Raw genomic sequence first — 11,174 nt, 5'->3', positions numbered from 1 at the left:
AGTATAATTCTTTTGGGCCACATTTAGAGCTTTACTATCATAGTAAATAGGGTGAAGAATTTTCTCTCTCCTCTGCCCTAATACTACACCAAACGCCACTCCACTTGCATCGCACATTATCTCAAACGGTTGTCCCCAATTCGGTGCAATAATGATAGGTGCAGTAACCAACTTCTCCTTCAACTCTCCAAATGCTCTTAGACAAGCATCATCAAAATCAAACTTATATTCCTTTCCGAGTAGTTTGCACAATGGATGTGCAATTTTAGAAAAGTCCTTGATGAACCTCCTGTAGAAATCTGCATTCCCAAGAAAACTTTTAATACCTTTTACAGAGATAGGTGGTGGAAGCTTTTCCTTTACCTCTACTTTTGCTCTATCAACCTCAATGCCCTTCTCAGAAATCCGATGACCCAAAAGTATCCCTTCTTTAACCATAAAGTGGCAGTTCTCCCAATTTAGCTCTAAATCGCAGTCTTCACACCTTTTAAACACCTCAGCCAGATGATCCAGACATCGATCAAAAGAATCACCTACCACAGAGAAATCATCCATGAACACTTCAATAGTGTCCTCAACCATATCAGAAAATATCGACATCATACAACGCTGGAAGGTTGCTGGAGCATTGCACACCAAATGGCATCCGTTTGAAGGCAAAAGTCCCATAAGGGCAAGTGAAGGTGGTCTTCTCTTAGTCTTTCGGAGCTATAGAAATTTGATTGTAGCCCGAATACCCATCAAGAAAATAATACCAACTCTTGCCTGCAAGTCTATCCAATATCTGGTCCATGAATGGCATAGGAAAGTGGTCTTTCTCTGTCCACGTATTCAACTTCCGGTAATCCATACAGACTCTCCATCCAATCACGGGCCGCATTGGAACAAGCTCGTTTCTCTCATTTGGAACCACAGTAATACCACCCTTCTTAGGCACACACTGTACATGACACACCCAACTACTATCCGCAATGGGATAAATAACTCGGGCATCCAACCACTTGATGATCTCCTTTTTAACTACCTCTTGCATAGGTCGATTTAATCTTCTCTGGTGCTCGATGCTAGACTTGTGAACTGGCATGAATTGGATTTTGTGAGAACAAATACCGAGAGGAATCCCAATAATATATGCAATAGTCCACCCAATAGCTCGTTTGAACCTTTTTAACAGAGTCACCAAACACTCGACTTGTCTCGCATTTAAATCTGCCGCAATGATGACCGGCAAAATATTATCTCTACCCAAGAATACATACCTCAAATGCGGTGGTAGAGCCTTAAGCTCCAATTTTGGTGCCTCCACAATAGATGGGCTCACGGGTGGGGACTCACGATTCTTCATGTTTAACTCATACTTCTTTGGTGTTGACCGATATTCGAACCTATCGAGTGCAGATACCAACTCATCGTACTCTTCAATACCCTCACTATCGAAATTCATCATAACTGCTGCTAGTGCCTCAACACCTAGTCACTCTTCAATTTGCACTTCTGTTCCACTCTCAACTCTGTAAGTTATAGCAGATACTGTTTGGAGCTCACCACTCTGCTTCATGGACCTACAAATATTTAAAATGCTTCTTCATTGTTCAGTCTGAACTTCATCTACCCCTCTCCATATCAACCAACGCACACCCTATGGAAAGGAATGGTCTCCCAAGGATGATGGGAACCTCAAAATCAACCTCACAGTCAAGAATCACAAAATCCGCTAAAAAGATGAACGACTCCACTTTCACTAGCAAATCATGCAGTACACCAGTGGGCCTTTTAACGGTTCAATCGGCCGTAAGTAACCGCATCATAGTAGGCTTTGGATCCCCTAGACCCAACTTATTATAAATAGACAATGGCATGAAGTTGATGCTAACACCAAGATCACACAATGTCTTAGCAAATTGTAACAACCCTATAGTACATGGAATCGTGAAAGAACCAGGATCTTCCTTCTTCTGCACAAGTGACCTTGTAGCAATAGCACTACACTGCTGCAATCTATCATCATCTTCAAAACTCACATACCTTTTCTTTGTCACCATATCATTCATAAACTTTGCATACCCATGCATTTGATCCAAAGCTTCTATCAATGGAACGTTGATGGAAAGCTGCTTTAGCATAGTAATAAACCTGCGATATTTACCATGTTCAGTCTTCTTCACTAACCTCTGTGGAAAAGGTGGTGGAGGTCTAGGTATGGGGACCACTTTCTGAGATATCTCCGTGTCTTTCTCTGTCGCATTCTCAGATTTTTCTCTAACCTGTACCATATCATTTTCTTTTCTAATCTCAACGTCCACCACAGAAGGCATAGGTGGATTAATGGTTTGCCTAACCCCTTGCGAAGTAACTGCCATACAATGACCATCATTCTTTAGATTATGGATGGTATTGCTAGGAAGAGTGCCAGGTTGACGTGGGTTTACTGTAGTAGACAACTGAGTCATCTGTTGCTTTAGATGCTTTATTGACACTCCATGAGCATCAACCTTTTGACCAATACCAGACAAGTCATTTCGCATCTCCTTTACATTCTCATCAGTTACATCAAACCTTCTCATCATCTTTTGCATCATATCTTCAATACGTGTCATATTGCATCCAGCTTCCCTAGTACCAGATTCCTGATTTTGAAGGGGAACATAAGGTCCAATTCGATCGTTTATGTTTCCATAGTTGTTCCGGTTGTAGTTGTTATCACGATTGAAGTTCCCATCCTGGACATATTGACACTCTCGGTTGTAATTGCCATAGTTCCGACCTTGGTTTCCTTGACCTTGGCGCTAATTATCCATGTTGGATCCTTGGGCGTTTGGTTGGAAACTCCCTGTCTGATCATTTACCGCATAAGCATCTTCTTCATAGTAACACTCTTCAACTGGTGGTGGAGTTCTAGTCAAGTAGTTCACATCATTTACCTTTTCCGCACCTCCGCTCACATGCTTCAATACCAACCCTAACTCGGTCCTTACATGAGCCATCTTCTCACGAATCTCATCCACAGACTGGTTGTGTGTAGCATGAACGACAAATGTGTTTCTTCCAGTATCTGACCTCCTAGTGCTCCATGCTTTATTGCTACGAGAGATCTTCTCCAGCTTTTCTGCAATCTGTGTGTATGTGCACTCACCAAATGAACCTCCAGCAATAGTATCAAGCACTGCTTTATTGTTGTCATCTTGACCTCGATAGAAATATTCCTTCAATGACTCATCATTAATACGGTGATTCAGAAGACCTCTTCTAAACGCAGTGAATCTATCCCAAGAGCTACTCACAGACTCTCCAAGTAGTGCCACAAAATTGTTGACCTTATCTTTGTGATTGAGCTTCTTGGAAACTGGATAATATCTTTCTAATAACACATCCTTCAGTTGGTCCCATGTATAGATTGAGTTATAAGAAAGCTCAGTTAACCATACGACAGCATCCCCTGTCAGTGATAGAGGGAACACTCGCAATCCAATGACATCCATATCCAAGACTGGTCGACCTACATAGCTCTTGCAAACCACTCTTAGCTTGGCTATGTGAGGATGGGGATCCTCCGATGGCAACCCCGAGAACAAGACCCTCGCTGTAAGCATCTGCATCAAGCTACTGGTCACTACAAATGTGTGCCCCGGAGGTAAAAAAGGTAGGACAAGGTCGATCAGAGTCAACAATATTGACGTTGCCCCTATAGTTCTCATGCAGTCGTGGGCCTGGTGGACCATGCACCCTCACTGCATCTCCCAATTGATTTTCAGCTGGAACCTGGTTGTCCCTACCAACTACTCTCGGAGGTTGCAACTCAATTTCATCACCTAGATTGTCTCTGATAGGATTAACTTGAACTCCTTGATTGTTCATTCTTCGCAAAGTTTGGTTCAACTTTGGATCGTAAGGAGTAAGTGATTCACCTTGGCTCCGTGTACTTAGCATACACTGGAGTCAAAACCTTAGAGAGACAAAAACAAAATGAAAAAGTAAAATTAGGAAATATTTTACCAAAGTTCTGTAATGTAGTTAAAATTAATCTATAAACCAAAATTCCCCGGCAGCGCCGCCAAAATTTGATACGCTGAAATTACATCTCCCTAAAGAAGCATAAGCGATCGTTATCAAGTACATAACCCAACTTGTAGGTTGGGGTCTATCCCACGAGGAAAATGGCTTAGACTTATCTTTAACCAACAATTATATTCGTTTAGTCAAATTACTTCCAGAAATAAGTAATTAAGTGGGTGGGGGGGGGGGAGTTTGTGAAACAAATTGTAAGAATTCAGTAACTAATCAATAAAAAAAAGTCAATTTTGGTTGTTATCAAGATGAGAGAATTAAATATGGTATATGTGTTCCCCACAAGCTCATAATGCAGCAATCCTAATAATAGCAATCCTTTCCTATTGTACTACATGCAAAGTTATAAGCTAGGTATCTCTAAATCCTTGGTGTGGCATCTACAGAATTTCACCTCGCACCTTGGTCCGGCTATGTGTGTATAATTTACTAACCCTTACCTTTACCTCATATTAAACATCACATCGATGTTTGGCTTAGTTATTACTGGGCACCAATCCACACTAGACTATTAGATAGTATCACACTAAATCTATGTTGATAATTCTTTTCTTGTTGATTACTTCCTTGGTCCGGCAAGTAGCAACGAGGCAAGTTTTAACGTTGTGCACCGTTAAAGAGACTTTTAAACTAAAGAATTATCAATGCATGAAAAACACTATTCAAGAATTGCTTATTTACTATTCATACTTTGTTAATCACTAATGGTTTCCACAACCCTAGTTGTGGAGTTTAGTTACCCATAATCATATGAACACAATTCATTGTTTTAGATGAAAGAATTATGAACTTACATAAGAAGAAGAATAAACCTAGAAATGCAACTTGAATTGCAACACCAAAATCTTCAAAACGAACTTAGGAATTAAGAATTTGCTAAAGTTGCAAGTTAATCTCCCAAGTCAAGAACTAGAATAAAATTAATAAAGTCTAACCCCCAAAAATGAGGTTTACATGCCCTATTTATAGAAAACAAGTCGTAAATTAAAAGGGAAACAAAAACAAGGAAAGTTTGTTTAGGCACGCGTCTTCATTCCACGAGACTGACTCACGGACTGTCAATGGATCTACGGTCCGTGAGTCCCTCCCGTCAGCCAGGACTTAGAAAATATTAAAGCTTCCAAAAATCAGCTTCTTTGAAGCAAACGACGGAACCTCACTACGGACCGTAGATTGATCTATGGTCCGTCGATCCCTCTCCATAGCTCCACACTTAGACTCTTCAAATATCAGGTACTGGAACCCTCGCAGTATCATTCTATGGATCAGGCCACCTTGTTCCACACTTGGTCAGATTTCCCTGATTTGGCTTCCATGCCTTGCTTGCTGATCTGCGATCACCATCTACGGAGCGTCAATGGACCTATGGTCTGTAGATGCCCGTTTCTGCATTTGTTTTAGCTATCTCTTTACTTTTGCGCCTAAACATCTTTCCTGAAAAACATGATAAAAACACATAAAAACCAATGCAAAAAAGCCCCTAGACATACACAACTCTTAATGAAATGTATTAAAAATACCGTAAACTCATGGTATATCACCGATCCACTCAGCGATCCACCCTTTGGTCAGTTGTATCACCTTTATCCTTTTGCCTTCAGCATCCTTGAGGTCCTGTAACTTTGGACGATAAGGCACTGCATCGCGGAACTGTTTGGCGACTCGCCGACTGCTCCTTTCTATCACCGACTTTATTTTGTCCTTCAGGGCTTGGCACACTAGAACATTAGGCGAGACCAAGGCCATTCAGTGACTCGCTTAATGGTTTAGGCGATCCTCAGGCCCTCTTTTCTTTGTTCTTTCAGCTGCTTTGTTCCTTTTTGCTAAATAGTGTCCATGCTTTGTCCCTAAGTTCAAATACCTAAAATTCAAGGATTTATATCAGTTATTGAGACAAAATATGCATTTGAGGACACTAAATCTATTACAATTAATCCCTAAATGAGTCCAAATCATAGACTCATCAAACCACCTATAGAAGCGGGCATAGCTGATTGAATTTGTCGGGCTGCAAGTGCCGGCCTGCCTGAATCTCTGTAGTAGGAACCATAAGAATTACATGTGTTCTTGAACTTCTTAGCCAAGGCCTTGGCCTGCCCATCACGTCGAACTCCTTCCACTTTCTTCACAAAGTCTGTCACCTCATTAAAACTTTTACCTATAGAGATCATGTGAACAGACAGTACTTGCAACTAGGGGTTTAATCCCTTGACGAATAGACTAATCCTCTCCTCCTCTGTAGTCACCAACTAGGTAGCATATCTGGACAAGGCATGGAACTTCGCCTCATAGGCAGCTGCAGTCATACCACCTTGCTCCAAGGCCATGAACTCATCATTCTTGCGATCCCTCAAAGTCCGGGGAACATACTTCTGCAGGAACAAAGCATGGAACTGCGTCTAATTGAGTAGGGGAAAGACTGGTGATTTGCATTCCACATAGGCCCTCTACAACTACTTTGCCTCACCTTAAAGCTGAAAGGTCATGAACTCTACTCCATGCTATTGTACAATGACTTACTTATCAAGCCTCTCATAGCAATCCAGAATGAACTCATATGCATCCTCCCTCTCAGAACCATAGAACACAGGCTGATTCAGATTCAAAAACATAGTCAACATCTCATGCTCAGTACCAGTCATCACAGGACCCAATATGGGACGGAAGAAGGCATCTGTGCCTAATGCTCCATCCACCCTGGGAATAGTAGTAACAACGGGGTGGTTGGTAAGAGATTGAGCAGCTTGCCCTGTGGAATGATTCCAGGGCCGGCCAACCCCTTCAGAAAATTCATGATCTGCTGAGCTAACACTAGGTCTAATGGAGGAATGTTGGTATTCTTAGCCCGTGCATCCTCCTTTGGTCCAACATCCTTCTCGTCTTCAATCTCTACATTTTATTCCACCTTTTCTTGGGTTGCAGGAGGGGACTCTTCCCTGGGAACATTATCAAGTGGGGCTCCACCCCTGGCGGGTGCTACCCTTCCTCAGCCTCTGCCCCTGCCTCGACCACGACCTCCTGTTACAGGCTCCTCTGCTGGCTCATTGATGGGACCTACAGGCCCGACGCCATTGTATCATGTTTGAACCATTTGCGGATACAAGAGTGAAGGAGAATAGATACCAATTTGGACTACCAAATAACAATTGGAATCAAGTCATCGCACGAAAGGAGAAGAAGAAAGAGAGATTTCCTAAATTCTTGTGGCCTCTCTAGAAAAATGCAGAAGTCTATGTACCATTCCGCAAGACTCTACTAGACTCGTTTTGGTATAATGAGATCAACAAACCTAGGATTTTGATACCAACTTTCTCACGACCCTGATCGCCGTGAATGCCACCCACACTAACATTCCGGTGGGAGAACAATTACTACCACCCGACTAAGCAACTTAAAGAAAATTAATCATTTAAAGATACGGAAGTAGGTTTAAATGACGAAATAAATAAGGAGTTCCCATAAACTTCGAAAGTCTAACAAACAACAATCGCAGAAATTCAACTCCTAGAACTGAAAGTCATTGTACCAAAACTCTACTAATCAACAAGTCTAAGAAAAAGGGGTGCAACCTTGAAACTAAAACATGAAAAAAGTCTAACCATATAGTATGTGTCCGAAAATAATGGACTAAACTAAAGATGGATCCATGGCAGCTTGAAAGAACTAGCTCACCCTTGAATCTACTCTCGGACAATAGTCTCCTAACTGAGGTATGTCAATAGCCGCCTGAAGATGCCCTATACTTAACAAAGAAAGAGAAAGTGCAGTATCAGTACACAAAACCACGGCGTACTGGTAGATCACGCGGCTGCTCCAGTTAGCCAAATATAAGCAAGTGCCTACAACACAGTAAGCACACATACACATAATGTATAATTCAATTATCATTTTAATAGCAAGATATAGTTTCTCAACATCAATGACATGTAAATATAAATGTAACAATCACATGTGGTTCTCTCATGGAACCCACACCCAAAATGTTAGTCTGTCGGAACGTGACCCCCGATCCAATATATATGTGTCTAAACGTGACACCTGATCCAATATATGTGTCGGAGCATGACAATTGACCCAATATATGTGTCAGATTGTGACACCCGATCCGGCCAGCATAATCACAATCACAATCACACCCATAATGAACTGTGCATATAGTCACACAGTCAAGCAACGAGTTCATGACATGTAATTGTTCATACTTAATCATTTCCTTAGGTTCGATTCATGTTTCCCTATTCACATACAGGGATGCATACAATGAAGCAATTAAAAACATATATAACACAAGAGGAAGTCGAACCATCACCTACCTCGAAACCAAGCCTGAATACTCCTAAGACACTTGAGCCTTCCTCTTTCGGAGTCTTTCTGTTTGTTCTTGGTCTAAAATAGGTAATTAGAGCAAGGATAAATAAACAAGTCCTAAATTACCCGAATTATATCAAAATATCAACCCAAGGCCAAACCCATGATCCTAATGTTCAACTAGCACTTCTCCACCATTAACTTCAGGCCAAAAGCCTCCCCCGACGATAATTTATGAGGATCCTAAGTTCTAAGAATCAAATACGGATTAGGGGAATAATTAGCATACCTTTAACACGAGAATTTGTGGGATTCTGATAAGAAACTTCCCTGGGTCATCCCTTAGCGCTTAAGAACGAAGTTTTGCATAAAATAATGTTTTTAGCGTTTTTCCCCAATTTAAGTCGCGATTGGCCCACCACGACGGGCCCCATCCCGCCATAGAAGCCCCGCCTTGGCGGGATTAATCCTGCCTCAGCGTCTTGCACGGTGACAAAAACTCAGAATTTCATTTCCAAGATTCCATTTCATAACACGCCTTCAAACCTGGACGTTCTAAAACTATTATTTCATGCCAAGATCAGTTTCGTGAGTTCTACTCGCCCGATTTTGATTCTGTAAAGCAGTGCATGCTTCTTAACGTCATGGATATCCACTCGCATGATCAAGCTCATAATTAAATCCCTCATCCACTGTCGGATTTCCGTAAACCTCACCTGACTCAGAATTTGTCCTAGTCTGGCCTAGGCTAGAATTCCCAAGTTACTACTCAGAAGTTTTTTGGCCCAAATTCCTTCTCTATTGGTTTTTCCATAACGATGGAAACAGGTCATTACACACAATATTTATCTTTTATTCTCATTTTAAGTTAATTTTTTATTGCATTTTTATTTGTAACCTTATTTTTAACATTTATTGGATTTTAACTATGCCAGAACATGGGCCCTTTTTTTAACATTAAATAAAATATATTCAGATAAAATGAGAAATGAGTTGGACTTATTTATTGCTACCTGTCATGTTTACAGTGTTGGACTCAAATTATTTTTAAATAGAAAGCCTAAAATGGAGACCCACTTTGTGTTGTGGGGTTCTACAAGGATAATGAGGAAGGGGGCCCTCTTGCCAAGCCTTATAAAAGATAGTTAGGGAGACTCAAATACGACTGAGAGTCTCTAAGAAAAAAATGAGCTCTAAGATCTTGAAACGTAACTAGACCTACTAAATGCAAGGTTATTTAGTAGTTAGCTTTGACATTTTATTGGCAAAAAAAAGCAAATTGGATTTGATCAAAATATTGATATATTCGAGATTAGTTTCTGAGATGGTCACAAATACATGAGGATATATTATTAAAGTTACTTTTTAAGACAATTAAGTCATAAAAATATTTTCTTTATTTTTTCTAGGCATATTTTTTCCCATCATGCCCATGTACTAATTGATTGTTTCATCTTGGAAGGAGATTGAGTTGGTATAGGAATCTTGTATTACAAATTAACCCCTTTTACATATTTTACCCTCTCATTATTCATAATCCTCTCCCTGATCCATGACATCACAACTCAGTAGTTGTTCACCCTCCCATCTCATCTTTGGCAATGCATTCCTTCCTCACCTGACTGATTTACCTTCCACTAGGAAAAAACCTTTTCTCTGGCTATCAAGGCTTAGGTAGATAGGAAGAAATCATCTAAAGTGTTTTTATCCTTTTTATTATGTAAACTCTAGTCTCCATAATCGTTACTCACTTCATTTCTTGCTAGTTTACAGCCTTGGGTGCATTGGGGCTGACTAACCTCTGAAGTTTCTGGTACACTGTTGTCAATGGTGCGCTTAAAGCCCCAACAAATTTTAAAGCCGCAAGTGTAGAGTTCCAAAATTTGGAATGAATGCACTCTGGCCTGTAATCCTCCTTGGGGGTAAAATTAATCATGAGAGATACAACAAATTGGATTTTTGGTGTGTGTTGATTTAATGTATTGCACCTAACATTTTATTTATTTGAGCATAGTTGTTTTGTTTCATTGTCTAACTGTGTAGTGCGTCATTTGACTCTTCTGTGAAGTTATAGGATGTTGAATAGGGGCATCTTCATCACAACTTTAACGGTGACACAGGTAATGGATGTGAACTCATTATGTCTACTTGGACATAGGATATATTAAGACACTGTTAATAAAATTACAATTTTTAACTGTTAGTCTGCACATCCTTGTAAGTTTCTAACTTAACTTTTAGCTTAAGTATGAAATAAGTTATCTAACGTGTTCCAAAAAAAGTAGTCAGAACAGTAAGTTAAAACATAATATTTTATGTGGAAAACACCCGACTCAAAATGTGTAAAAAACCATGACATGTACCGCTATAGGATTTAACTCCAAATTCAGAAGGCCTCATTTATTTTCTTTAAGATTAATGTCTGAATTTTGAATGTGCGTTGAATAATAAAGATGTTGTCTCTAGATCTGAACACTACAATCCCAAAACATTTAAGAATAAAAAAGGCAACCCAAACAAATGTCTAACCTCTTATTAACTACAACTAGTTCTTAGTTTTATAAATAATAACATCTGAATGCACGTCTAAATTAATAATTAATATTTTTGTGCATGTGTGTAAATACTTGGTGTTAGGCTACTACTTTATTGAGACATTCTTGGCAGAGATTTAAAAAGATATAAGAATAAAAAAGGCGACCCAAATAACTGTCTAACATCTTATTAACTATAACTAGTTCAATCTTATAAATAATATTATTCGGTGAAGTTAAATACGTAGTGTCTTTTGAAACAATAAA

The sequence above is a fragment of the Solanum tuberosum genome, unplaced genomic scaffold (assembly GCF_000226075.1).
Source record: "Solanum tuberosum cultivar DM 1-3 516 R44 unplaced genomic scaffold, SolTub_3.0 scf00478, whole genome shotgun sequence".
Classification (NCBI taxonomy): Eukaryota; Viridiplantae; Streptophyta; class Magnoliopsida; order Solanales; family Solanaceae; genus Solanum; species Solanum tuberosum.
The sequence above is the reverse complement of the archived record's forward strand: the minus strand, read 5'-3'. Positions refer to the sequence as shown.